Source organism: Tinamus guttatus, unplaced genomic scaffold (assembly GCF_059628265.1).
Source record: "Tinamus guttatus ecotype Peru unplaced genomic scaffold, ASM5962826v1 Tinamus_guttatus_pri_ptg000080l, whole genome shotgun sequence".
NCBI lineage: Eukaryota > Metazoa > Chordata > Aves > Tinamiformes > Tinamidae > Tinamus > Tinamus guttatus.
In genome coordinates this window covers 1,760,068-1,786,682 of record NW_028288614.1, presented here as the reverse complement: position 1 = coordinate 1,786,682, position 26,615 = coordinate 1,760,068, and the positions used below count along the sequence as shown (strand labels likewise).

The window sequence follows — 26,615 nt, the reverse complement described above, 5'->3', positions numbered from 1 at the left end:
TGAGGGGAAACAAGATCTGCGAGGTCTCTGCTTGACGGTAGAACAGCTCTGATGTGAAATGTGACACAGCCTTAGACATCTGTTTTAAGGGCATAGCTACTCTGAGCTTATTTGAACTCAGTACATGGCTCTGTTTATATTTCTTTGATTAATTGAAAATAACCTCTTGTTAAGGGAGTGACAACCGATACCTTTAAGATTGTGCTCAAGTCATTCACAAGAGCCAAAAAAATATACCCAGGGTTAGGCAGGTCAAAGCCCTTGTTTGGATCAAAGCATATGTTGAACACTGTATAAATGCCAAAGCTTAAAGTGTTTTGTATTTAAGGTTGAAGTTTGGAGTAAAATGATACTACACCAATAAATCCCTTATTCAGCTTGTTAACGCGCTACCAATTTCTTGAAGGCACAGCAAGCAGAGAAGTGCTTCGGATGGAGTGATTGGATACCACTCTAAGTATCTTAAAAATTTACAGCATTGGTCAGATCAATCCTGTAATAGCACATCCAGTTCTGCTATACACATTTCAAAAAGGACTTTAATACAGTGGAAATTGATCTGAAAAGAGCAACAGGCATGATTTGTGGTCTGTCCATAAACCCCGCTTTGCTGTGAGAAACTAAAAAAGCTTATTTCAGTGCAGTTCTTCAGGACAAGGTCATGAGATAAGTTGCCTGTGATTTTACAAGGTCAAGCAAGGGAATGTCAGGTTCTAGTCACTGCTTGAAGCTGCATAAGTGGGGTCCTTTCCAACCAAACACCGGGAGAACCCAAGTTATGCCCAGACTTACAATATTCCTGTGATACTGAGGGGAAACTGCTCCTCGGGCTTTTGCCTTCCCTGTCCATACCTGATCGGTTGTGATCATGAGGACCCCTGAGAGTCACAAAATGCTCTGGAAACCCTCTGGAGTTGTGGAGTGGATTCACTTCCTGGGGTGAGTTGATGGGGTTGATCACAGAGATGGCTGCATCTGGTCTCATGAACAGCCCCATCCTCAGCTGGCAGAGTTGATACATCCTCAGTTGGAGAGATATTTGGCATGGGAGAGAGAGCTTGTTAGTCAGAGACAAAAGCACAGCCAGGGTGGAGAAACGGAGCCGACAAATACAGATTAAAAAGGCGGCCTGTCTTCTTCACAAAGATGCTCTGCCACTGAAATAACGTACCCAGGGTAGAGTTCCTTCACTGAAAGCTTCTGATTCAAGGTGGGATCTGTCCTGGAAAAATGTGACATAATTCATACCAGTCCTGATGTTGACTCTGGACACCACTCTGTGGCTTGAGCTATGCAGGAAATCAGACTGAATGATCGCAGTGACCCTTCTGGCCTTAAAAGTATTTCTACTAGAGTATTAAATAGAAATATTTTATTTTAATAGGAGTATTACATTCCTTATTAAATTGATCAGGGAGCAGAGAGGTCTCAGTGAGGCCATCTTTAACTGGAGAAATTTTCAAAAAAAAATCTCCTACCACTTTCATATTTGCGGCCAAGATGACTGTGTCTGTATTTTCCTTCCAGGAAAAAAAAAAAAAAAAAGTTGAATCTGAGTTTTGGCCAGGGTTCCAACTGTCCACATAACTCACCGTATCTCATGGGATATTCTGGAGCAGGATGAGGGATGATTCACCTACTTCCAAGCAAAAAGCTTCCATTTGATCCAGTGGCTGGCCTGTTGTGTGGACATAACTAGAATCCTTCTCATGCATCCTAGTGGCACTAGTATGGGTCCCAAGTAAGGAAGACAAAAGGATCCAGCATCCTTCTTAGAAAGTCTTGTAGGACCCTGTCCTGAGGGCTTAAGGCTCTGTGTATTGCGAGGACAAACGTGTAGATGAGGCACTTAGGGACATGGTTTAGCAAGCGTGGTGGTGATGGGTTTATAGTTGCACTTGATGATCTTGAAGGTCTTTTGCAACCATAATGATTCTATGATTCTATGACAGATGGGATTTATAAGGAGCCTAAAATTGAGCTGAGTTTGGGCTCCCTTCAAGGAAACATGAATGCAAGCTATTAGGTCCAAGGCGTGCCTTAAATTTGTCACCCAGATGGATAGCCATAGTCTCCTTGTGTCTTAAGTGTGGGAAAGTGCTCAGAGGATTTGCCTTACTGGAAGATATCCCTCTTAGCTTGATGCAATCAAAGCAGTAGATTTTATGCATTAAGGCAAGGGCTTCACTGCATGCCCACCATGATTTTCTTCTTCATGCTGTTGTTAGCACAAAAGCCACCTCTTGGGGCTTATTGCCACATGACCCACAGCCAGTGTTGTCCCCAAAGGGTCCCCAGCAGCTCAGAGCAGCAGAGGACACACGGGGCAACCAGTGACCCTCCCTCCTTGTCCGCAGCCCCCTCAGTGTGAGCTGGAGCAACTGGGGGGATCAGAGAGGCCACAAAGCCATGGAGAACATGGGAGTCGTGCAGTGAGGAAGGGCCTGTGGAGCCGGGGGAGGCAGCGCGACCGTATGTAGCTCTGGGGGCTCGACATCATCACCTTGCTCCCGCCCAAAGAAATAAACTCTGATGGGAATTCCTTTGCCCCTTCTTTAATAAAACTCGTCACTGTGCTACGTCTTTTTTTTTTTTTTTTTCCCCAATCAGCAGATTTTGAGGCTGGTTAATGAGGGGGAAAAAATTCTTACCCCCCCCCCACCCCGCCTCCGATTTGCCTCCCCTTTCATGTCAGGGGCCAAGTTTGGATTGGAGCCCGCTGAAGTTTCTGTGTCATTTCCTGTTGCTGCCCGGCTCGGCGCTCGCCGCCTCGCTCCCCTCCCGCAGCGGCGCGCGCGGCCGCGCTCCCTGGCTTTTGGGGAGGATGTGAGAGGGCACAGCCGACGCGGATCCTGCTCCCGCCTGTCACGCCGCGTTCCTGCTCTCCGGGGTCTCCACGGGCTCCGCTGCTGGGGAGGCGCCGAGGACCGGAGGGTAAAACAACTTTTTGCTTTTGCAGGAGCGGGGAAGGCAGCGGGGAGCATGCGGCGGAGCGAGCAGCCGCGTCCTCCCTTCTTGCCAACTTCTCTGGGAGAGGGATGTGGGGAGGCAGTGGAGGGGCGAAGGGGACCGTCCTGGAGGAGCCCTCATTGCAGGGATGCGTGGGGACAGTGGGCAAAGCAGCTGCAGGATGGATGCTGGTGCTGTGGGCTGGGGTCCCGGGCTGGCGAGCGCCTGGTCAGCGCCTGCGAGCGCCGGGATTGATGCTATTTCGCAGGCGCTGGTGGCTCCATATGTTGGCGGATGGAAGGAAAAAGCTATTTAAAGGAGGAAGAAAACAGCGTGGGGCAATGCAGAAAGCCGGCAGCGGCAGAGAGCAGAAGCGAAGGAAGCAGCGCTGGGTGCGCGCGGGGTGTTCACTTACGTGTTTGTCTTTCAGCTTCGGGCTAGTGTTTACCCTGGGGAAAGATTTTAGCGCTCAAGGGGCTGGTGGGTGCGCACAGTCCTGGTGGCCGCGTTGCTAACCAGAAAGAAGTGAGAATTGCTAGAGTCCACATTACGTTCTCTAGAAGAGGAGCAGGCACAAATTAGTTGGCATCTGTGAAACCTGCCCGCGCTGCCTTTCCACCGAGATCTCCTTATTTGCTCAGTGCGCGCACATATATTTATTTATTTTGCACAGGAACGGCACAAGTGTTTTGTGCTTTAAAGTGGAGGGAATGTGACTTCATGTGCTATTTCTGTCAATCCCGTTGCGTCTTGACTGTTTCTTGGACAAACGCGGCATAACGAGCTGACAGATAAATCCCCAAGCATGTGCTGGGGCGAGTTCCCGGAGCTTGCGGAGTTAAAAGGCTCTCTTGAACTCCCTGACACAGGACAGTAAATTTCAACATGTCACTAAGTGAAGGGGAAAAAAAAAGAGCTTGCGGAGCATTATACACCGGCAGATAGAGTCAGTGCCAGTGTTCACAACCCCAGGGTCTTCATAGGCAGGATTAGCAGCCAGTGCCTCCAGCTAACTCGGTAGCATTTAGAAAGGTCAATTATATGTAGAGTATTTACCAGCTAATTAAAAGTCAGAGAAAAAAACCAGGGAGTTGGCCCTGGGAAAAATGATCCTAACACTGCGTCCGCTGTATTTATTTCCAAGTCATTGCTCAGTTCTTGTTGCGCTCTCAGCTCTCCGTCTTTTCAGTTAGTTCTGTGTCGGAGTCCTCCCTGACTCCCCTTCCTCAGGGTTGGAGTGCAGTGGGAAAAGGTGCAAGGGGACGAGGTGAGAAGGGACCCTTGAGCACAGCCTGAGCACATCACACACAGCAGCTGTCGGACTCCTTCACCCTTACCTCCAGCTCAGGCAAGTCCCCTCTCGTGCCTGGGGAATGTCCTTGCTTCATGGCCAGCCTTGTCTTCCTTGGTCTTGCTGCCGTAAGCAGTGAGTGACCCATAAGTGCTGGGAGTCCCTTTCTAGGTAAAAAAAAAAAAAAAAACCCTCAAAGCCTGTTCAACAGTTCCCATATGAAAGGCTTATTTTCAAAACTGAGCTGGGTAGGGAATGCTTTTTTGAATGTTCCCATTTCTCAGGCTACTCCTAATTGATCTTTCAAAATATATTCTTCACTTTCAGCATTCCTGGTGTGGTTAGGCGACATCTGTACTGGCCGTGAAGATCTATACTTCCACGTTGTTAGTTAGCCTGTTCCTGAATGTGGCTTTGGCCCGGGACAGCTCCTAGGTGTCATTGGGGGCTAGCATTTGCCAAGACCACTGTAAAAAGGCAGTTTGGATGCGGCCACCTTGTTTTAGAGCATAAGGGAGTTTAATAATATGTACGTGTCAGGCTGTGCTACTTGGCTTCGGGACCAGAGAATGGGCTCTGGCACGATTTGCTTTACTAGCAGAGATGAAGCCAAGAGGCTAATGAGCTCACGTAACAGAGGGAGGAGAGACGCTGGAATCACTCCTGGCACCTCTAAGAAAATGAAGAAACAGTATTTGCTTGGAACTGTCTTTTGTATTTCTTGATAGAGAAGTAAATGGAGTGACAGCCTAACACCTTTGCAAAGTCCAATAGATAAGTCAACTCTTTGGTGAATTGAATCATCTCTGGGAAGGGTTTATTTCTCTACGTTGCCTGTGAAAGGCAATGAGGTGGAGGTCACCCATGCTTCACTTTCCACTTTCAGTTGCCTAAACAGTGAACAGGGATTGAATCACTTTAGAAATCCAGACCTTTATTTGGGTTTTGGGAGGTGAGTTAAGGCCTCTGTCTCAAATGCAGTTTTTGGTAATCTATTCCTGAACTGTCCTAAAACCTGACCTATGAGTGGTGTAGTGGAAGCTCACCTCAGGTAAGAACAACACGATCTGTAACTCTTTGGCATCTAAATTTGATCCCACTTCATTTTAAGGTGGCATCACACCACTGTTTTCAGTGAAGTTATTCCTGATTTACACCAGTTGAGGGCAGATAAGAAGCAGACCCTTCATCACTTTTTATCTGTGACTTACAAAGGAGAAAGCAAGAGAAGACAAACCCGCTGAGGGTGAGATCATGACAGGAACTGAATGGTCTGAAGTATCAACAGGAGCTTATTGACTTTGTTGGCTTTGTTGCCTGTCAAAATTTCAGCTTTCTGCTCTGTTAGCAGAACCTTGTTCTAGGTAAAAGCAAAGGGTCCCCATCCCATCTCTCTCCTTGCACAAGAGCGTTCTCCTTTCCACGCTTTGAGTGTTCACTTAGCTTTGACAGATGAGTCAAAGGATAGTGATTCCAGTTCTGCTGCTTACCTTGAGAAAGCGCTCTGGAGCCCAACAGACTTTACTGTCTGGAAATATTTCCTGTTGCACAACATAAATTGTCTGTTTAAATTTAATCCTGTTGTCTTAAGTTACATCACCAAAGTACTACTTTGGGTAAATCCTCTCTTTTGGGCTGCTTCATGGCAGTTGAGGAACCAGTGCTGTAAGAGGTCTTGGACTGTGAAGGCTTTCTGCAAGAAGATGGGTGAGCACGTGCTTCCCATGCCCCTTCCTGTGCCTTACACAAGCCCTAGGCAAACAAGCCTCGCTTTGTGACAGCTCAGAGCTGCAGATCTGGGCTGCTTCTAGACCCAAGTCAGACCTTCTTGGCTGCTGCACAGGCCCACAGTCACAGCTGAGTTCTCCAGGAGAGCCCTGCAAGGGCTGGTGCTTTCTGATGGCTCTGGCAAGACCTTTTATGTGAGCTGCTTTTCTGGGTTTTGGAGCACTAGCTCCACATGGTGCTTGCTGTCCTGCTGGAGGTTGCTCCAGCGTGCTACCCAAGTGCGTGTTGCCTGCTGCCTGCTTCTGCCATGGTTCCTGTGGTCAACAGGGAATAACAGCAGCGTCCTGGGACTGGCTTGGCCTGCTAACACTTGCGTGTGCTTCATGGCTTGGTCCTGGCTGTCTCCCTCAGGTTAAATCAAACCCACTCTGTTCACCTGCTTGGCTCTTGTTTAAATGCAACTCTGGTCTTGCAGTATTTGAGTGGCAATGCACAAATTAAGGTAATATTTGCAGAGAGTCTTCAGCTCTCATGCACAAATACAAATTTTCGTTCTTCTAATGCAGTGTTTTGAGGATGGAGCTGCCTTGGTGCTCCAGGGAGCTGTTGTTCACTGCTCTGTTTGTGGGATACTGCCATAGCAATGAGGATGCGTAGCAGAGATGGTCAGCGTCAACAAGACGAAATCCCCACGGCTGGCCAAACACATCCAAAAAGGTGCATGCCTCTCCCTCCCTCTCCAAACAGTGTTTTTAAATACCTTTGCTGCTGGAGATGGAAGTTTGCTACCAGTCTGAGCCTTGTCACCCTGTGACTTGCAACTGTTTGAAAGGGATTAATGCCGAGGCTGGAAGGACATCTTTGTCTTCTTCCAGCCTCTGACTGGGGACCCCTTATGGAGCTGTCGGATGTGTTGATGACTCCTGTGGCAGAGTCACTTGCTTGCTGGGAGATTGGCTAAGGGTACCAGCTGCTTTGTCACAAGCTACCAAGGACAAATCTTGAAGCAAAAGGTTTTTCCTACTTACTCTTGACCTCTTCTGGAGTTGAACTGGTGAGCAGTGGGGGAGAGGCCTCTGCATCCTATTAGCAATCCCCTCAGTCATCATCTCCCTCCCTAGAAGTGTTATTTTTGGTTAATTCATACAGTTCTGGGCCTCCTTGCTCTATCCTGTGGGAGGAAGTTTGAGGCTGGAATTTTGTAATAAATACCAGATTTTTCTTTCGAGACAGAATGGAGAAGGTCCTGTTGCTTCTCCAGTTCTTGATCAGCTTGTCCTGGTAACTGTTAAAGGTTTTCTTTACCCCCAGGAACAAACTTGACTGGTGAGGAAGCCTGGGGTGATCACTGTGTGAACAGTACCTTGATATCCATAGAGCCACTGCTGGAAATCCCAGGTAAAGCATCTCAGACCTCATGGTTCTGATGCAAGTTCCCAGCAGTTTGCTGTGGATGAGTCACTCTGAGTATACCCCAGACCATCTGCAGCATTGCAGAACCATCCAGTGTACCCAAAAATGAGGAGTCTTCCTCTGCTGCCCATGGCCAGAGTTGGTTTGCTCTTATTCCAAGTGGCGCGACTCACTGAGTCCTCCTCCATGGCAGAGACAGATGATTTTCACTGGACCAAGCATGTTTTTCTACCTGTTGTGCATAAAATGTTCCACGTTCATCAGAGATTTTCTGTGGTTACAGAAATAAAAGTTTTGGCCATGTGATTTTGGCACTGTCCCTGATTCTGCACGTAACCTAGATATTTCAATGTTCTCCTCCTCCGTCTGTAAAGGAAAGGCCACCACTTCCTACTCTCTCCTCTTTGACCGTCTTCCTTCAAAGTGGGAGTTGTTTGTGCAGGGGCTGGAAAAGTAACAGAAAGCTGAGAGCATCTAAAGCTGCCATCATTTAAACGTCTATGTCCAGCTATAACTTAAATAACCAGAGGAAGCCTACTGATTAAATCTGGAGTATGCTTCTTGGCTGTCAGTCACTGTAGTTACTAAAGATTGTAAAAGCAGGAGAGTGGTACCTGACACACTATCACCAAGATATTCTTCAGTAGTTTCCTGGTTGGATTTAATTTCAGTAGTTTAATAACATACATTTTGTTCCTTTTTTATTTCACTGTTCATTGTGTTTCCCCTCTGACATAGCCTAAAATTCTACTTGGGTTCCCTTTTTTTTCCCCCTATTATTTATCCCTTTTTTTTCCCCCTATTATTTATTAATATATGCATCCATTGTGTAGTCTTAAGGGGTTTATTTTCCTTTAGTGAAACCAGCCTCCTTTTTCCTAGGTATAGTGCATGAATGTCACATTTAAATATGTGCTTTCAAGTACAGTCCTTTCCCTCAGACATATTACTTTACACTACATTTGGCTGTGCTGAATTGCAGCGCTGATTTACTACATCAGTGACCATGAAAGACTCAAATTCCTCTGATTCCTGGTTTGTTGTTTCTCTTTATTTACTATACACAATGCTCTGATTTTGGACTAGCTGACAGATTGTAAGCTTAAATTTCTAATTTCTTTGCTTCCCCTTAGGACAGTGGTTACAACCAGATTAGTATATCTAGCAGTTTTGGAGCTGAGTACTTGACTTCATGTTTCGCAGAGCAAATACAACAAGCTTTGTTGAGAACAGTGATGGTATGAGTGGCACAGCAAGGTGTTGTGTCGGGTGCCAGGTATACACAGGAAAGAAGTAAATGGTTGGAAAAGATATGCCCAAAGTGCTGGGATGTGGTGTCAGGCAGGGAGCATCCTGTGCACCACTAATGCTGTTTCTCAGTAGGTGTTTAGGAAGACGCTCTTTGCTGTGTAAACCATTTTCTGAGAGGACCAAGCCAGGACGTAGGTGCCTATTCACATATATCCTTAGCGTTTCTGGCTGACAGGCTGTTTCTCACTTGGCATGCAAGAACACCTTGTTTCCCTGCAGAGACACCCTGTCCCCCGGGACAGCACATGAATGCTTGCAGCCTCTAAGCGACCAAAAACTCAGTGTGCTCTTATTGCTCGTGCTGGAACCCCGAGCACTTAAAGTAGGTGCTCTGGGTCATGGTAAGATGCCTACAGGATAGTTCTTGTGACACCTGGTAAGACTTGCAGGTAGCCTGAATTACAGGTAGCCTGAAGTCAGCTTGCCAGAGCTTGGCTTTTGATTGTGCGAAGCAGAGGCTGCAATCCAGAGAAGTGGCGTTGGCTTTAATCGGTGTTAATTGTATTTGCAAAGTGGGCTGCAGGGCACTCCATCTTGTTGGATGTACAAGCAGAAGCTGGGTTTGTGAGGAAGGGGATCGTGTGGCTATCAGAGAAGGACTTTCTCTGCAATCTGACTTCATTTTCAAACAACGGAATGTTCACCGACTCCACCGAGACCTTGACTGTTGTGTAATCTTCTGCAGCTGCCTCTGTGAGGCAGGAGACTTTGTAGAAACTTTTTCTGTGCATTGCCTTAGCCGTGCAGCTCCCCGCCGAGCAGCACACAGCAACATGGACAGCAAGGCAGAGCGGGGCCCGTGAATTGCTGTGGCACAACATCAGACGAACTAAGCACCCCATGTGATTTTAGGCAGGGCTCAAGAATTTCATTCCTTTAGCTTCAACCCAGGGGGCAAATTTGTTCCTTTCCTTGGCATGGCAACAATGATAAAGACGGTGCACTCATTTGCCCTGAGCCGGCAGGGTTTTCACAGCGAAACTCTAGCTGTTCCTCCCGTGTGTGATAAGAGCAGTTAAAGGAAACCTGGAGGTTCAGTGGGGCCAAATCTTGCACGCACTAGGCTGCTTTTAGCCCTTTTGAGCTTGTAAAATATCCTTAAAACATATGCAAATGGTTCTCCTGTTGCAGTAGTACAAGTGACTTCTAGAATCAGATAAATAAGTTCCCTATTCTGAAGAGAACATATTTTATGAATGTTCTTTGGGAGATGGATGCCTGGCTCTGCATTGTCTCCTGTTTCTCTGCTCCAGTGGTCCATCCTTTCAAAGTGGTTGGTACATGCTGGTTTCTGAGCCTCGTGTGGGAATTATCTGGGAAGGTACTGGTTCCCTCAGGCCAAAAGCTTGCGAGATAACTGGATAGCAGCATAGATGGTCAAGTTCCAGCATCCATGTCCTGAACTGTTTAATTCACTAAGATAGAAATAGCCTAAGAGCGTTTTTGACCTTTGATGTTTTTCCTGTAATGACACAGTTTGACTCCACTCAGAGATAAAGTGAAAGTGTGCAGCAAGCAGCAAAAGGCAACCTGAACTGGGGAGGAAGGAGTAAAGACATTTTCTGGGAGATACAGGAATGCAAGCAAAGAAATTAAGAATAGCACCTGCCTGAGAGAAACAACTTTGGAGGGCCGTTCAACAGGGTAAAAATAAAACTTCCTAACTTGGCTTGCCATGTCTCCTGCACAGCCTAGAATTATTTCACAGCAGCATGGCTTGAAGCAGGCACCCAAAGTAAACTCCCATTGCAATTGCTGTTAGGGTCCTACTGTTGGCCTGCAGCCATCAGAATTAATATGGATCTAAGGGGGAACTAGGTGCAGCTGGAGGATCTAAGCTGTCTGCTTACCCTGTCAGTCATGAGGGTAGAAAGGTCATCTTATACGACTGCAAAATCGTGCTAACTCAAAAGCATTTTTCTTAGGATTCATTGTTTCTTATTGCAACATACTTGAAAAGATGAAAAGCTCTGTGGAACTGCTTGGTGTTAGTAATGAGGGATGGTTAGAAAATACTGTCCTGGCTCTCTGTTGTGCATGTTGCCTGAGAAAAGACATGGTGAGACCTCACACCATGCAAATTTTCAGAGCATATATGCATAAAATTGTAACGGAGGTTTTGTTGTTCCTGGAGGAAAGAGCAGATTCCAAACTCAAGCTCAAAAAATCAATGTTTGTTCTTGCTTTATTGCTGAATGGATGCAGATTGCCTGTGTTGTGATTTTGTCCAGTTTATCTTCTGAACGTGCATAATATTTTATTTCTAGGCCATTACAGTTTTGAGAATTAGCCACAAGGTAAGTGACTGAGGAGCTACATCATCTCTTTTCCTTTCTCTATTGGGGTCTTGCTTTTGAGCAGAACTTTTGAGATGGAGACTGCAGGGACTAGATTACTACGTGGAAATCTTGAAGCTCCCTCAGGATTTCAACTCCTGCCTATGGAAATTGACATGATATTTCAATCCTCAAAATAATTTTGGGCAATAAGAACACAAGGATCAAAAGCACATGGAATAGGAAACTTAGCATGAAATCTTGATGGCTTTTAAGGGAATTAGTTCCACCTTGTCATTTCCATTGAACCACATGTCTTAGAGAAGTAAGAAATAAACCTTCTCAGAAACTCTTAGGAAGAGACATGGACTGCTTGAGGGTATCTGTGGTGGCATTTCTCTGCCGTCCATGGCTGGATAGTTGGCTCAACTGCTGCACTGCCATGGGGTGATACATAGTGACAAATCTTCTTTGCAAGGTTTGAAGGACAAATAAAAGAAATCAATGCTAAGGCAGGTTGCAGTTTGCAGGAGGAAAATCTCTGATCTCCAATTGCTTCACCTGAGTATTTCATGGATTAAATCACTATGCAGAGGTTGGTTACGTGCGACAATCCCAAATTCTTCTGTTTGAATTCAATTTAACTTTTGTGCCCCTTCTACTCTGAAAAGAGGCTCATTGCTGTTGCCGTTTACCAGGAGGGACTGTAGAAAAACTGTAGCATTTATTTATTCTGTTACATTATAGAGGCTAGGCTGCATGGAATAGTGATAGAGCTGCTTACAAAGAGTTAAAATGTCATCCTTGGCAGGAAAATAGAGAGGAAAAAATATCTGTTACATGTGCCTGTGTATTGCCCCTCGAATAGGATCAAAGTTACAAAAAGAAACTGTGGTTTTGTTTCTCCACAGTTGTTAGAGTTCACAGACTTCCCAGGATCTACATTTCAAGGCTTTCATCAACCAGATTTTGTACATTAACTTTCATTCGAAATAGTTTCCAGGCAGTGGGTGATTAGTGGTTAGAAATGCCCTGTAGTTTGGTGATAGTTTTATTAAGTGAAATCCTTAGGAAAACAAACGTTCCTGATCTTTCATGCCCCCCTGCTCCACCTATGATCATACCTCCTTCACCACCCAGTCTCACAGGAGGAATCTCCTTTATCTCCCACATTTCAGAAAGGAACGGATGAAGGCTACTCAAAAAGGACAAGAGCCAGACTGAACATCAGGAAAACACATTAACACAAAAAAACCCCCACACTTTTCAATTTTTTCAGAAGTTAAAATGCAGTCATGTATATGTCTCTCCCCTAGACCTCCATCTGCTCCAGTTCTTCTGCATGAGTTGTGCAAGAAGGACCTTGCTGTGCTCCTACCAGGGTGCGAGTAGGTGCTCCGTGAAGCTATACAGCTTCCAAAGGTGGGGAAAGTGCAGAAGTCTTTAGTCGAGAAGATTCAGACTCCTTGTCGTGCCAAGGAGGGCACCCCACAGCACCATCCTCTGGAGTAGTGTTCCTTCAACTATGGGCCAGAACATGTGAGGACATGATCTGCTAACAAATGGAGAAGACCCATAGGTGTAAATGCCTGTTTTGGCCACGCACCCAGAAGTAAACCGGGGAAAATAAAAATAAGAGGTGAACATTCAAAGTTTAGCTGATTTCTTTTATTCAGCTTTAGTGACAGTCATTTGGCAATTCTGCACAGGCTGCACCATGGGTTTATTTACAAGAAGATCAAGCAATGTGAAACTGTTTCTTGACTTATCCATCCTTTCTAACTGAAGGACCAGCATATGTCCTGCTCCTTTATTCAGAAGGAGGGAATGTGGATAATAAGCAAAGCAATAAAAGTAAGTATTGTTTTACAAAAATCATTGCTTTACTCATTTACTTCAGGAAATTTTAGTTAGAACTATTGATTTTAAAAAGAAGCATGATCTGGCTTCCTGTAAATACTGCTAGTGTATCCCTGTTCCAGTCACTGAGTCATCTATTTCCAGTTGGTGGGAATGGATGTATACGCAGATTTACAAACAGTTGCTTACAGTGGTTTTGCAGACCTTCTCCTGGTAATGACACAACATCAACTGTCTCCAAACCATAGGCTTATTGCTAACACAGTGTTATTTGGGGTGGCAGAAGGACACCAACAGTCCTGCCTGCTCTGTATCCTGAAGACTTCCAGGATGCAATGAGACAGCATAGTCCTACACAGACTTTCTCCTTTCTTTTCTCCTTTCTTTTCTCCTTTCTTATGAGTAAACAGAATGGATCAAAACTGATGGACATTGTGCTTTCCCTTAGGGTATTTCTCCCATTCCCCCAGGCAGGTATTACTTGAAGTCACATCCTTCTGATGGCCATCTTGCCACATAAGCTAACCCAATTATTTTCATGGGCTCCTAAAGACAAGGCAAGAAATGACCACTGAGACAATTCAGTGTGTCCTCCTCTATAATGTGAATAGATTTTCCCTAGTTTAACTCCCATTTAAATTACAGCAGGTACCCAACTTTGTTTTTCAGGGGATACTGTCTTTGCAGTGATGGTTCCACCATCATCATATCTCTGTGCTTAACCCCATACATTTTTGAAGCAGTCATTGCACCGTTAGTTAGGTCTGTATCCTTGTTTAGGACACCCAGAACTGTAGTGGAGTCTTTTGGAGAATGCATCCAATTTGTTTTACAGGTCCCATGTATGGAGAACACATGAGATCCCTCAGTAATATTTTCAGTCTAACCTCTTTAAATTTTTATTTGGAAAAGGAAGGCCTGGAAGTCCACTCCAAGCCATATAGTAGACATGATAAATAGTTAAATCACCTTTAAGAAATCTTTAAGAGTCCTTGCAAATGCATTTTGTGTTAGGGATAAGACATGGGTGAGCGCCCAGGAGCAGCACCAGATAAACAGAAAACATTACAGCAGCCTAAGCAGGAGGTCACGGGGTCTGTATAGCTGGCAGCATTGCTAAGCAGATCTGTTTGCGCTGAGGCCATTTTTTCTCACAGATGGGATAAAAATAAGATAGATTAAGTATATCCAAGAAAAAATAGTTTTGCAAAGGCTTGAGCAAGCTGCCAAAGTCAGCAAAGGGAGCAGTAATGTAAGCAAACTTCAGAGAGGGAAAGCTGTGCAGGCTCCTGCAGGGAGAGCAAAGGGGACTGGCTCGATGCACTGGCTTGATGTGGGGTGAGGGACTGGCCAGGCGATTAGGTTGATTTGTGTTTTTTTTGTGTTTACCAAGTCAGATCCCCATGGACAGGCAGGTTTTTCTCTTGGCTAATAAATATTCCTGCCTCTAATTTAAAATGTTTCTCCCTTTGCTGTGGCAAGTTAACCTCTGCAATGTCAAGTCATTGGTGCTCCTACATAAGTCTGGAGGACCCTTTGGAAATTTGGAGCCCTCTGCTGCTGTGGTTGATGTCTGTTCTGCTTCTCGAGGATTAGCTTTGCTTGGCCATGATCTCTCACCCGCCTTCCCAGCAGAACCTTAGGAAAGGCCGATTTAGGCCAAGTGAGGATCTGCTCCCTCCAAGCAGATGCCTCTGCCGTCGGTGCTGCAGGACTGTCCCCTGCAAGCACGAGCCGGCTGTTCGCACATATGATGGAGCGATAGCAGATGGGAGCACGCGTCTATCGGAGCTTCGGGGGCTGCAGATGAGCAAGAGTTATTGCTTCTCAGTGGCCCTGTAGTAACTGGCTGTGAACATGTTGGTAGGCTGCAGAGCCAAATCATCTGCCTTCATTTAGTCTGCTGAGATTTTTGGTTTTCCTTTCGTTTTTTTTTTTTTTTTGGTTTCTTTGGAGAGTCACCACAACTGGGCTAAGGCTACTGGTAGAATGTCGTGGGGCTCCAGAAAGTCTTCAGGGGTCCTAACGATTAAACAAACACCTCACCAGGTGATGGCTTTTTTTCAGAAAATTATTCCCTAAACATATAGGCCCATTTCTACCTTGTCTGGATTTCTGGATGAGCCAAGGTAGGCAAAGTCTACATTGGTGCTCCTCAGACCTGGCAGTGCTTGCAATGCTTGGTGGAGGTGTATCTGATAAGGTGCATGGCAGCAGGGAACTAAGGCTGGGGGTATCATTCATTCTCAGAATCACAGAATCGGAGAATCCCAGAATGGTTGAGGTTGGAAGGGACCTCTAGAGATCATCTAGTCCAACCTTCCCTCCTGCTGCAGCAAGGACACCTAGAGCACGGGGCACAGGGTGGCATCCAGGTGGGTTTGGAAGATTCTCCACTAAGAAATGGCTGTTTACTGGTTTCTGGAGCAGTTACTTTAGACAAGTTTTTAAATATACTTTACTTAATTCAGATGGAAGAAACTGATTGTGTAGGGAATGTTCTCCGGGATAACATCTGCCTCTTCTTGGTTAGCAACCATATTTGTTACATTAAAACAAATACCACCATCTGACCCAGAAAGCTTGTGGAATGGGGCCAGAAAAGAAAAAAAAAAACCATGTTGCTACTGATGAGATAATAGATGTAAAAAAAGAAGAAAAAAAAGAAAAGCAGCCTTTAAAAAAGAAAGAAAATTCAGTCAAAAAGCTGTTTCTTATTTATTTTACATTGCTCTGGAAGTTAAGACAAGTGTAGTTTTTCAGTTTAATCTCGTGTTGTAGAGTTAGCGGGTTTGAAAAATAATTCTAACTTTCCTTTCCCACACTTACAATTCTGTGTGTCTGAGTAGCAAAGTCTAGTCCCCCTGATGTGTGAGCATGGTTACACTCGGGACGTTGTTGTTCCCTTCATATGAGAAATAGTATCGATGCAAAAATTGAGCCAAGACTCTAGGATGGCCAAAGAGGATTTGGATACAGACAGTCATTTTGGCTCTTTACTCTCTAGCTAAGATCTGTCTGTCTGGATCTGTGAAAGTGATGCCATTAATGCCAAGCCATGTTAGTCTCCCATCTGCGTATGGTGCAGTTTCCTTTGCTTCTTTATTAGGAGATTAAAGGAGCTGCTACTTCTCTCTTTTCTTGGGAGATAACTTATTGCCTCAGAAATTAATGCATACCCTATTTGCCATTTCCAAAGCAGCTTTGGCCAGTAATTTTTGTTCTTATATAGCAAATACGGGAGGGAAAGTATCACAAATGTCTTGCTCTTGTAATTGCTGGTAAGCTGAAGTGGTTGTGCCTCTTCAAACTCTATAGGGCCATGGTTCAATTCGGACATCTGTGTCAGTCCTTACATGATGTGGCCGTGCTTTTAGGTTAGAGCTAACTGGAGGCATTTATCTGAGGAAATACAGATGTCCGTGACCTTTGCAGCAAATGCCAGAGTACACTTTATGGCAACTTGTCACTTACTTCTGGTTGTCCCATTCTCTTAGATGTAGGTGACTTTTTCTTAGTTTGAAACCTCCAGGTTTCTGAGCACTGATGGCTGTTTTTTTCTGCAGTAGTTCTGGCAGAATTGTTCTCTCTCTTTATTTTTTTTTTTCCCTACACAAATGTCCGCATGGGAATACTCTTTACATTTGAACTCCTCAGTGGTGGCAACCTCATGTTCAGTTCTCTGATCTACTCCACACTGGTAATGTTGGTAAGCATCTTAGATGGTGTTTTGGGAAATACCAGTGAGGCGAGTGGCCTGCGTCACAGCGATGTTGTGAAGAGAAGTATTCTGAAGACTGAGTTGTCTGTTCTCTGTAAAAGATGGCAGCCCCATTAAGAACATCCTCACAACCCGTATTAAATGAGGTCTCAAGCTAGTCTCAGCAGAGACTCCAAACTGAAAATTCTTGCAAGTCTGTGAGGAGACTCTATTGCCTGGAGCTGAGACACAGTGGAAAAGCAGCTGACACAGCTGTCACTGCTGTGCTTGTCTGGCCCAGAATGTCTTCATACAGACACCAGGGCTGTGACTCTGTCTGGGCACAAAGCCCATCTTGGAGGCATCCGATAACCGTACTGCAGTGCAGCTGAGGCTGAAGTGTGCCTGGGGAGGTCTTCTCCTCCCATCTAACGCTGGGAAACAGGTGCTGGGATTGGGAGTCGTGATGCTGGAAGGAAGGAGAATCTCTGGAGTCTCCTCCCTCCTCAGCTCCTGGGAAGAAGGATGCAGGTCTAGTCCTGTCATAGGTGACTTCAGACGAAGACTTGTCCTGACTGGCTTATCGTAGAAGATCTAGGAGGATGCTGCTCTTTGGATTAGGTCGCAAACAGGCATGGGCAGAGGATTAGGGCTTAAACCTGTGCTTGTCTCTTGTCTCCTCACCATAACATGCTGCATAGTCTTGTGGCAGTTTTGCAGTCAAACTGAAAACACTTGGTCAGGATATATCTGAGAGTCATATTTGCAGTTTTAAAGGTCTGTAAAATAATCTAATTGCCGTGCTTAATTAAGGTAGCTTTGGGGAATATTCGAATAGGGAGTGCGGTTTTGTAACCATGAAACAGGGGCACTTGGTACCCATCTGCTGCTATCTCCAGTGCTCTAACTAGATCTTGGCTTCAGTTGAAATTGTTTTGGTTGTCTCTCTTGGTTCTTCTAGCTTGGAAGATTTGGAGTTGGAGTCTCCATATGCAGGGGTTTGCAAAGCCCTTTTCTTTGGAGCCATTGACGGTGCCTGCTCTGGTAGGGAAATGGGTGATGTGCACTGCACCGTTTAGCACTCTCCACGAGCCCCTAGATCCAGAGTGGGAAGGCACCTGGACTGTGTTGTGCAGAGGAATTTAGGGCTTCCTTGTAGTGGAAAAAAAATAAAAAAAGAGTTAAGTGCTTAACTTAGTCTGCAGTGTCTGTTCAAAGCTGCACAATGGGACTCCATATGTATCTTTTGTAAAGACACCTTTTTTTCTTCATATAAAAGTTTTCTTTACTTACTGGATTTACAGCTCTGGCAACCAACTAGTTGCAACCAATATGTTGCAGAGTAGAGACACAACTAGTCTCTGCCAAAAGTTATTTTGCCCCCACAGCTTAAATCCGTTGCCTCTGCAGGAGGCATACTGTGTATGGTATAGAATCATACTTCTCCTTGACAAAGTTTTACCGGCAAAATCTTTAAGTACAAAATAAGCCAGTGTCACCTACTTTCGCCAGCCATCGGCTCTCAATCACCCACCTTTTATTGAGAGCTTAGTAGAGCTATAGAGCTCATAGCATGGGTATAGATGCAGTTGAGAAAAGAGTTAAATGCCAGGTTTTACTTCACTGCTTTCTATCATTGCAATGGGGAAAGTGGAAACACATACTGAATAATTGGACCTTATGATGCTGGGCTGTGAACAGGATTTGAATTCTCAAGCTCCCCAGCACACTGGTACTTAACCCTGAGTTTCCTGCATGCTGCAGCCCATTCAATGCAGCACTCAGTGCCAAATTATCCTCTGTACAAGGGCAACTGAAAGAGTTTTCCTGCCTGTTCATTATGAAGTATATATTTCATTATCTTGCAGAAAATCTATTTTTATTTGCAATTTGAGTGAAACCAATATTCTAAAATAGCAATTCAATAAAATTCTTATTACAAAGTAAACAGGGTAATGGGAAGACAAATGTTCCAAGGAGATTTTCAAGAGGCCAACAATTGATATATGCTTTAAAACATAAAGCTTGATTTCTTAATGATAAATAGGGGAAATTGGCAGTGGATAAACATGAATTGCACGAGAGAGAGCAAAGTATGAGTGATTGTGCCCTGAGCTAGGGGCAGCCTGCAGATGAGTGTGGGACTCACCTGGAGTGAAGAGGGAGGGCCAGTGTTGTTTCTTGGATGCAGAAAGGCAACTTTAAACTATACCTAGAGCCTCCAGCGTTGAAGCAGCTCATCTCTTGGAGCCATTGCCTCCACGGTGGGACTCCTAAGGGTTAAAGTGGGAGAGGGCCGTAGGTGAAGGTTGCAGTGCATCGCTGTATGGGCCAGCACTGCATCGATGCCCAAGCTGGCAGTGCTAGAATCACCATCTCTCCAATATTTGCGCAAATCCCCCAGTTTTATGTAACCTCTCACATGTTGCACAAATGACTCCCGCCTGCTTTTCTCAGCAGCCGGGCGGTGTATTTCTGCTCTGCTAAGCAGTGGCCACGTTCCAAGTAGCAGCGGTTGCAGTTTTAGGCTCTTGTATCGGGACGGAGCTTGCATGCTTTGACTCATCACTCGCAGTCACCCACAGCTGAAATACTTGTGATTAGAAACTTTGTGAGAACATCTCGGCTGCTTGCAAAACAGTCTGGCGTCCTTCGGGAGAAGAAGGCAAGACTGAAGCAATTACGCACCCTCTGCTGCGAAAACTGGCTCAGAACGGGCAAGGGTAGAAGTGCCACATTACACCCAGCTGCTTTGAGGTGGTGGATGAATTGCAAACCGTGCCTATTTTCTTAGTCATGGTATCCTTCCCTAAAATGTAGTCCTGATTTCCCAAGGAACTGAAAGACTAAAAGCTGGTTGGTTTTCATCTTATTTATATTGCCAGAGAGGGGAGTAATTGGCCCTATTTCATCTAAGAACCAAGCCTACTAAATTAATTGCTACTAATATGGTTGGAAAGAAACTTTGGGAACATTTAAACATGAAATCAAAGAAGCCGACAAAAAGAACAATTTGAAATAATGATCTGTTTGAGGGGTATATTAAGATCTGATTTCAAATTGCTAAGGGAAAAAAAAGAAAAGCTCAAAGATTGGGAGCTAATGTGACCAGAATCTCATGTTTTTGCAGAGCTGGTCAGCAGGAATGTGATACTTGGCAGATGAAGACAGCATTGCTTTGGGTCCAAAGGGGGAGTATCTCCTTAAAAAAACCTGGCTACCAGTGGGCGATAACAGCCCGGAGATCTCCATGCTGGTTCATTTTTTAAGGCTTGTCAGCACCGTTGTGTGTGATTTTTGAGCGTGCGCAAGGGCCCTGGCAGCGGCCTGGGGTGGATGCCGAGTGTGTGCGATGGGGTGGACCGTGGCGGGGACGCGGGGGAGCCTCGTGTCGCTTTTCCTCGTGCTGGATGAGCCTCCTGCTAGCGGCTGAGCTGCTGCTCAGTGACCCTGCTGATTTTAGCTGGGTGACTTTTTAAAGCACCCGCTTGGGGAGCTGCTCTCGGCATCGCTTTGGAAGTGGGATTTGACGTCTCCGTCGCTGCCCGTGTCCGTCGCTGCTCGCAACCCTCCGCTGCGCCCCGGCCTCCCTCTCGCACGCAGCAAAGCGGCTGATCCGCTCGGGGGCTGCTCTCCCTGCCCGTGCTGGAGGGGCAAAAAGCATCGTCTGTGTCTGCAGGATCTGCATCCTGGCAGGAAAAGCCCAAAGCAACCCGTGCCCCCAGGTGAGAGTGAGGAGAGACCTGAACGCTTTGCAGCCAGAAGTCCCAGGTAAGGCTTGGACCCCCCTAAACTTCCAGTTGTTTTGTCTTGGTCCAGGGAATTGGGCTGGCATCTTTCTTATTTCTGCTGCTCAGAGAGTGTTAAGAGTTTTATTAGATGCTGTATTTTGATCTTAGCTAATAAAAACAGAAAAAAAATCAGGCACACAGGCAGAGCAGTTGAATATTGGTGCAGTATGAAAGACTGTTTCAGGTGTAGCTAGTGCTGTATGGTTTGTATAGCATTCAGCAAGGCCCTTTCAGGGCCTGGGGTTTCCTGTTGCTCATAACATTCCTTTACTATTACTTTTCTTTTTCGTCTTACTTTGTAGCATTTGGTCTCTGCTTTAAATTAAGTCTCTGGTAATGTGCGTGCTCTGATTATTGCCGTGTGCCTCTCAGAGTAGTGGGTCATTCCCTTCCTCACTCTCAATTCTCTTCACCTTGGCTTATAACTTCTCTTTCTGCAGAAAGGAAAGGTTTGTTTTCCTTTGGGATTGCCAGAGATGCTGGTCTTTGATTTCTATGTACGTGGCCTGAAATCTTTCTCCAATCCAGGCTGTCATATTGAAGTGATTTACTTCTTCCATTGTTCAGAGCTCCCCGTTATTCCTTGCCAATTCTGTACCAGATAAATATTCATTCCTGCATTTACCAGGGCTTTCTGTGTCTGACTGAACAGTCAGGTTCACATATGTCTTTCATAAGGAGGATTTTGCAGACAAGAACTCCCTGGAAAGGGATTAAGCCTTGCTGTTGTTGTTGCTGTTGTTACTGAATTTGTCACTGCTGAGAGGATGATAGAGGACGTGCACGAGACTCACTGTGGTGAGTGCACGTCCCTTGGAGGGGATGGATGGAAACTGATATTTGGGTGCCATCACCTATATAACAACTTGCCATAGTGAAACTCTTGGGTTGTGGCAGAAGGGAGGTCAGTGATTCTCAGGGAGTATTCAGAGTCATTAAAGCAGGGCTTGGAGGCCTTGTGTGTCAGTAGTTTCCCATTTTGAAGCTGTTTGTGTAGTAACTCCCTGCGAATCAGGCATTTCCACTCAACATATGTTTGCCCATTGGACAGAACATAAGGAAAGTTCTGTCCATGCACTGCACCATTTTTTCTTGTTTCTGTGTTTCTAAGGGCCTGCAAAAGCTTTCTGTGGGGAACTAATAGCTCTAATTGTCAACATTTTCCTCACTGGCATAGCTAAAATGTTGAAGTCCAAACCCCTGAAGTCCTAACCTCTCATTACCATTAGTGCTGACGTGGAACCTACAGGTAAAACTGTGTCTGGACACCATGAATGCATTTGTCCTGCAGAAAGCCCTGCGAAATAGAGAAGGCCAATGTACAGGTTGGACACAGAGGAGATGGGGCACTATAGGCCTGAGGCCACACAGGCATTTCTGCAACAAAGCAAGAAGGGCAAGAAGCCTTGCTGGCTTTAGTTTACTAAGGCTTTACTAAAGCCTTTCCTGGCTTAGTTTATGCTGACTCTGATTTGCATGTTGGCCTTGGGCAAGTCAATTAAGTTCCTTCTTATTTTTTTTTCACTTGCAAATGACAACCCTTATGCTTTATTTTACAATGCAGAGATGCTTTTGAGGGTTAATTAGTTGGCATTTGAGGCACCGTAGGGGTTAGTCACAAAGTCCCTGCTCCTGTTGCCCAGGAGGGTGTTAATTACTGCCTGGTTATGGGATGGCTCTAGTAAGAGGAGAGTACAGCTGCACTGTAGGTGTGTGTGAGTGACCAAAAAATACTCATGCAGCAGAGCGCCCAGGGGCAAACAGACTTCCCCTGGCGAGAAATTGAGTTTATTGTTGGCTTCTGGCTTTCCTTATGGCCTGTGCAGGCAACCCAGGCCTGGGAAGACACCCCGTGATGTCCCCTGCTGATCTTGGGCCCCTGGTGTTGCCAGGTCAAGGGTTCTGCTGTACTCCTCAGACTTTACATGCTAATGAGGCAACTGCTCTGGAAAGTTGTTAAATTTCCTCCATGTTCCCTGCTGTATTTTTTCATGCTCCCATTTTGTGCAGGGCATCTTTGGATGTCCTCTGACCCTCCTTTTCCCCATGCAGAGCTGCTCAGCAGGGCATGAGCAGGAAGGATCTGCAGTTCCCTCCTCCACCTAGCTGTGTGGCCAGGTGAGGAAGCGAGGAATGCAATTTCATGCTCCATAAACACTAACCATTCCAGGTACCGTGATTCTAGCGTGCACATTGATGTGGTGCGAGCTCTCTCCCCTGGCTGAAATGGGTGTAATCACACTTGGGCCCTGTTTATCTTGGCGGAGCTGCCTTTATATATGAGGTAACATAACAGTCATGGCAAACGGCTAAAAATACCTCAACTTCCACAGTCCTGGGGAGGGGAGCAGGCGCTGGGGTGAAGCTCAGAGCAGGGACCTCCACGTATGCAAGCTTGTGCGCCTTCCCTCGGCTGCACGGGGGCTGCACAGCTCCTTGGTAGACCCAGGGCCTTACCATGGAGCATTTCCTGGGGCTTTGCTTGGTTTTAGCCTTTGCAAGCCTGCAGGCTATAGCAGAGAAGCTCTGCTCCTTACTAAGTGCCCCGTTTTGCTTCTCCTTGCCTTACTCATGGAGCTTGCAAGATGCAAGAGCGGCTGCTCTGCAAATAGAGCCTCCTGGGTGATGATGGCTGTGCTAGAGTACACAACACTCCCGTTACTAAAGACGGGTTGAAGATTAATATGCTTCCCTTCTACCCTTTAAAACGAAAACTAAACAGCCTTTCTCTTTGATGAAGTGAAGAGATGCTTGTAAAGGCTTAAAGCTGGGACTGTTCGGCTATTTGGACATGCAGGGATAGTCTAATTTGAACTATCAACTGCAAATAGTTGCCTTTGTGTGTGTGTGTGTGTGTGTTTAGGGGAACTTTTCTGAAATGGAACAAAAAAAAGGGGAAAAAAAGCGCCCTTTCATCACCGTAATGAAGCTAACGAAGCCATGCAGCTATACCTCCCCCTGCGGATCTGGCTCCAGGCCTCTGCAGACGACGGGGAGGATTTGCTCAGGTAGTGTTTATTATGCAGCGAGAGTTCCTGTTGCTGCTCCTCCCGTGCAGCTGGAACCACAGCCCTGCGTGTGTTTATGTGTGCATGCATGCGCTTACTGAGAGGCACTTCATAAATCGCATTTTGAAAAGTGCATGTTTTTTCTGTTTTGGTTTTGGAATTTGGCAGTAAACAAGTCAAGTAAGAGAAAAGTCAAACCTGGGATTGGTTCAGTTACCAGCTGGGGGCAGGGAAAGGGCTTCCAGAGATCAGCGTATTTTTAAGTGTACAGAAGCTGGAATTGTTGCATTGGCTACTTTTTTGGCAATGCTGAAGTTGCTTGATTATTGAGAATGATTCTTTATTATTTATGTCACCCATTTGAGACTGCTGCATCTCCACAGATGTGCCCTAAAGCAGGGAAGGAAAGCACAGGCAATGCAGCCAGACTGCTTATGTTTTATTGGAAAGTGCTGCTTTTGCTGTGAGAACAGCTTTTTATGGCCAGCCAGCTCAGTCTGTCCTTGTTTTGCTTCCAGGAATGCAAGGGGCTGGGGGGAATGAGAAACAGGGAAATGCAATTTTGATCGAAACTCTAGGGAACCATGAAAGAAGGCAGAAAGGAAAGCAAGAAAATTGTAAAAATACTGTAATGGGAGCCAGCAAAAGAATGACACCGTCCATAAAGAATCGCGTGGCAGTAGCTGCTTTAGTTCCTCTTTTTTCAAGATGCTTTTTGACTCTTGCTTTGAAGAGTCTTTCACTTTATAACTTTTGCTACAGAGGTTGTGTCGAGGTTTGGCTCTTTCTGAAGTCCAGAGGAACATGGACCTGGTTTTACTCATTTCCTCTTGCACTGCGTGGAATGGAAAAGTCTGTACCTGTCTATGAGCAAGACTAAGCAGGTTCTGCTCACTGTCACTCCTAAGCTTTGCTGCAGTCGTCAGTGCCCCTCAGGGTGCTGGAAAATACTTTTATCCTCCTTTTATGGAGAACTAAGGCAAAGACAGATGTAAAACATGTTCCATGTGAGCATTCAGGTGCTCCCTGTAAAGTGATGCAAGTGAAGGCACCCCACTTCTCAGGCCCCCCACTCACAAGACTTGTGTAGAGCATGTTTGGGTTCATAGTTATGAGACCTGTCTGCATGAGGGAGTGTGTGGGTTTAGGCCTCTGCTTCCTGAATATTTTTGCCTAGCTAAAAATAGGAAAAAAAACAGGAAACAGCACTGGAAACTCATACTCTGCATTGCTAACAAGCAAATCTCCATGTTTTTTCTGCCTCTGTGAACAGGAACCTCTCTGGGCATTTGCTCATCTGGGCATTGCTCTGGGACAATGATGAAGGACACAAAACGGTTGTGGGCTTCCTTCCTTTGAGAGCAGGGCTGGCTGGGCTTTGGTTGCTGCTCTTGCTAGGAGAAGAGCTGGGCTATGGTCCATTAGAGCCGTGGTAAGGGACATCACCCTTCATCAGCTGGGTTACAAAGCTCACCCCTACCTGTGTGCCAGCCAACTTTTGAATCCCTGCAAGGCTTTACCCAATGGCTTTTGGTTCAAGGCTATGCAGCTTCTCAGCTTCATCAGGAGAAGGTGGCAATCCCTTCAGCAGGTCTCTTCATTTCCCTCAGGCCTTGGGTGCCTACTTGGAAATTTGGGTTCAGTCCTCTTCAGGCTGAGCTGGGATGTGGAAATGAACCTCTTGTTTCGCAAGCTCCCTTCCAAGGTTGCAGAAGGTGGCTGTCGCACGCTTTTTTGATGGAAAGTGGTAGTGACTGCTGGGCTTTGCGCTGAGCTTGGTGCTGTCAGGGTAGCATGAGGCTGCAGTAGAAGATGAGGCCTTCAGGGGCTCTTCCCCAAGGTGGTGGTGATGTTCCCAGGCATGTGCAGCAGATGCCAACGTTACAAGCCAAGGAAAGTTTAGATGTGAAAAAGTTTAGTGAGGGTCCTGGGTAGGCAATTGGCTTCTTCTGCAACTTGTTTTCCCAATGTCAAGCAATAACCTTCCCCCTGAAGTAAAATCCCTGTGCCTGGCTGCTGTGTCGTGGGTCCTGCCTTAAGTGATATACCCAGGGTGAGAAAACATCAGTGCCAAGAAAAAGAAAATGGAGCTTTTTTTTTTCCCCACCTTTCCTGGGCCAGGATGATGCATTTATTTGGGTTAGGCATCAAACAACATCCACCGCTAGGACAACGGTGCTGACTGCCAGAATCAGGTCAGTTGTGGTCACTTGCTGAATGTTTGGTCATTTTAGGCTTTGGCCATTTGGACATTTAGACAGCAATTCACAAATGTTACATTGTGGAAGCTCCCTTCTGAATCATGCTCTGCTCTGGGCAGCAGTGAAAAAAGGAAGAAGCTCATACATAGATGTGCCTCTCTGGAAGAAAAAGGAGGAAGAGGAGGAAGAGTGGAAAGGAAATGCAGGTGCAGCAGCTGTGGGTCTGAAGTAGAATGGGGACATTCAGGTGGATGCTAGAGTCACTTCTGTTACAAGCAAGTGACAGTCCATTAGTGCAAAACAAGTACAGAGGCATCTTCCTGTGGCAAATGTGTATTCCTGCACAGCTCCCTGGGTGAAACCTGTCACCCTGCTGGCTGGTAGCTTTTATACTGTTTGCAAACAGTCATCAACATTTTTCTGTTGATGTACTAATTGGAAGCATTTGATTCATCTGCTCATTTATGGGAGGGATGTGGGATGGGACTTGTGATAACACAGAGATGACCCTTGCTGCTTGGTATTCTCATGTGCAGAGGCTGAGAAGTCTTGTCTTGCTGAATGTGTTTTGAGTTATGGAAGAACATTTCCTAGGATCCTCAGTATGTGCATGAAAAAAATTCCTTAGTAATACTTGGAGAGTGCTTTTGGTATCCCATTTTTTTTTTCTTTTCTTTTTTTTTCCCTTTGGCATGCTTTCGACTTCAGACCTCCTTGCTGGGAAATGTTTGTTGCGTGGGGGAGTATGAAGTAAATCCATCTGGACTATAACTCTTGCGCACAGTTTCCCACGTCGATAAGGACTTGAAAACTCAAATGACCTTTTGTTCCTTGAATCTTTGGCTTGTGCAGTTGACCTGCATAGGCAATCAAAAAATTCACCTGTTAAATTAGTTATTTTCTGTACAGTTTTGAGTTTCCCCTCTGCTTCCCTGTTTTGCTGCTGCCTTTTTAAGGTTAAAAAATGTTATGGTAATAGCTCCAGGTCAGGTGGCAGCATGAGGCCTTGCTGATAGACCTTATCATTGTCGCTTGGGAGAAGAGAAATTCTCAAAGCTGGGAAGAGAGCATGGGAGATAAGGAGTCA

At 45.7% G+C, this 26,615-nt stretch overlaps 1 protein-coding gene across 2 annotated transcripts in view; it reads left to right on the top strand.

Annotated features, from left to right (window-relative positions):
* Window positions 1-26,615, top strand: part of EVA1A (eva-1 homolog A, regulator of programmed cell death) — a 186,281-nt gene that overhangs the window by 120,798 nt on the left and 38,868 nt on the right. The window contains exon 1 of one of the 2 annotated variants that reach the window (XM_088520116.1): window positions 2,803-2,934. The exons of the other annotated variant lie outside the window; for it this stretch is intronic. The gene's annotated coding sequence lies outside the window, so the exon portion shown is untranslated. Of the gene's footprint in view, window positions 1-2,802; window positions 2,935-26,615 lie in introns of those variants that run through there. 2 annotated transcript variants of the gene reach the window in all.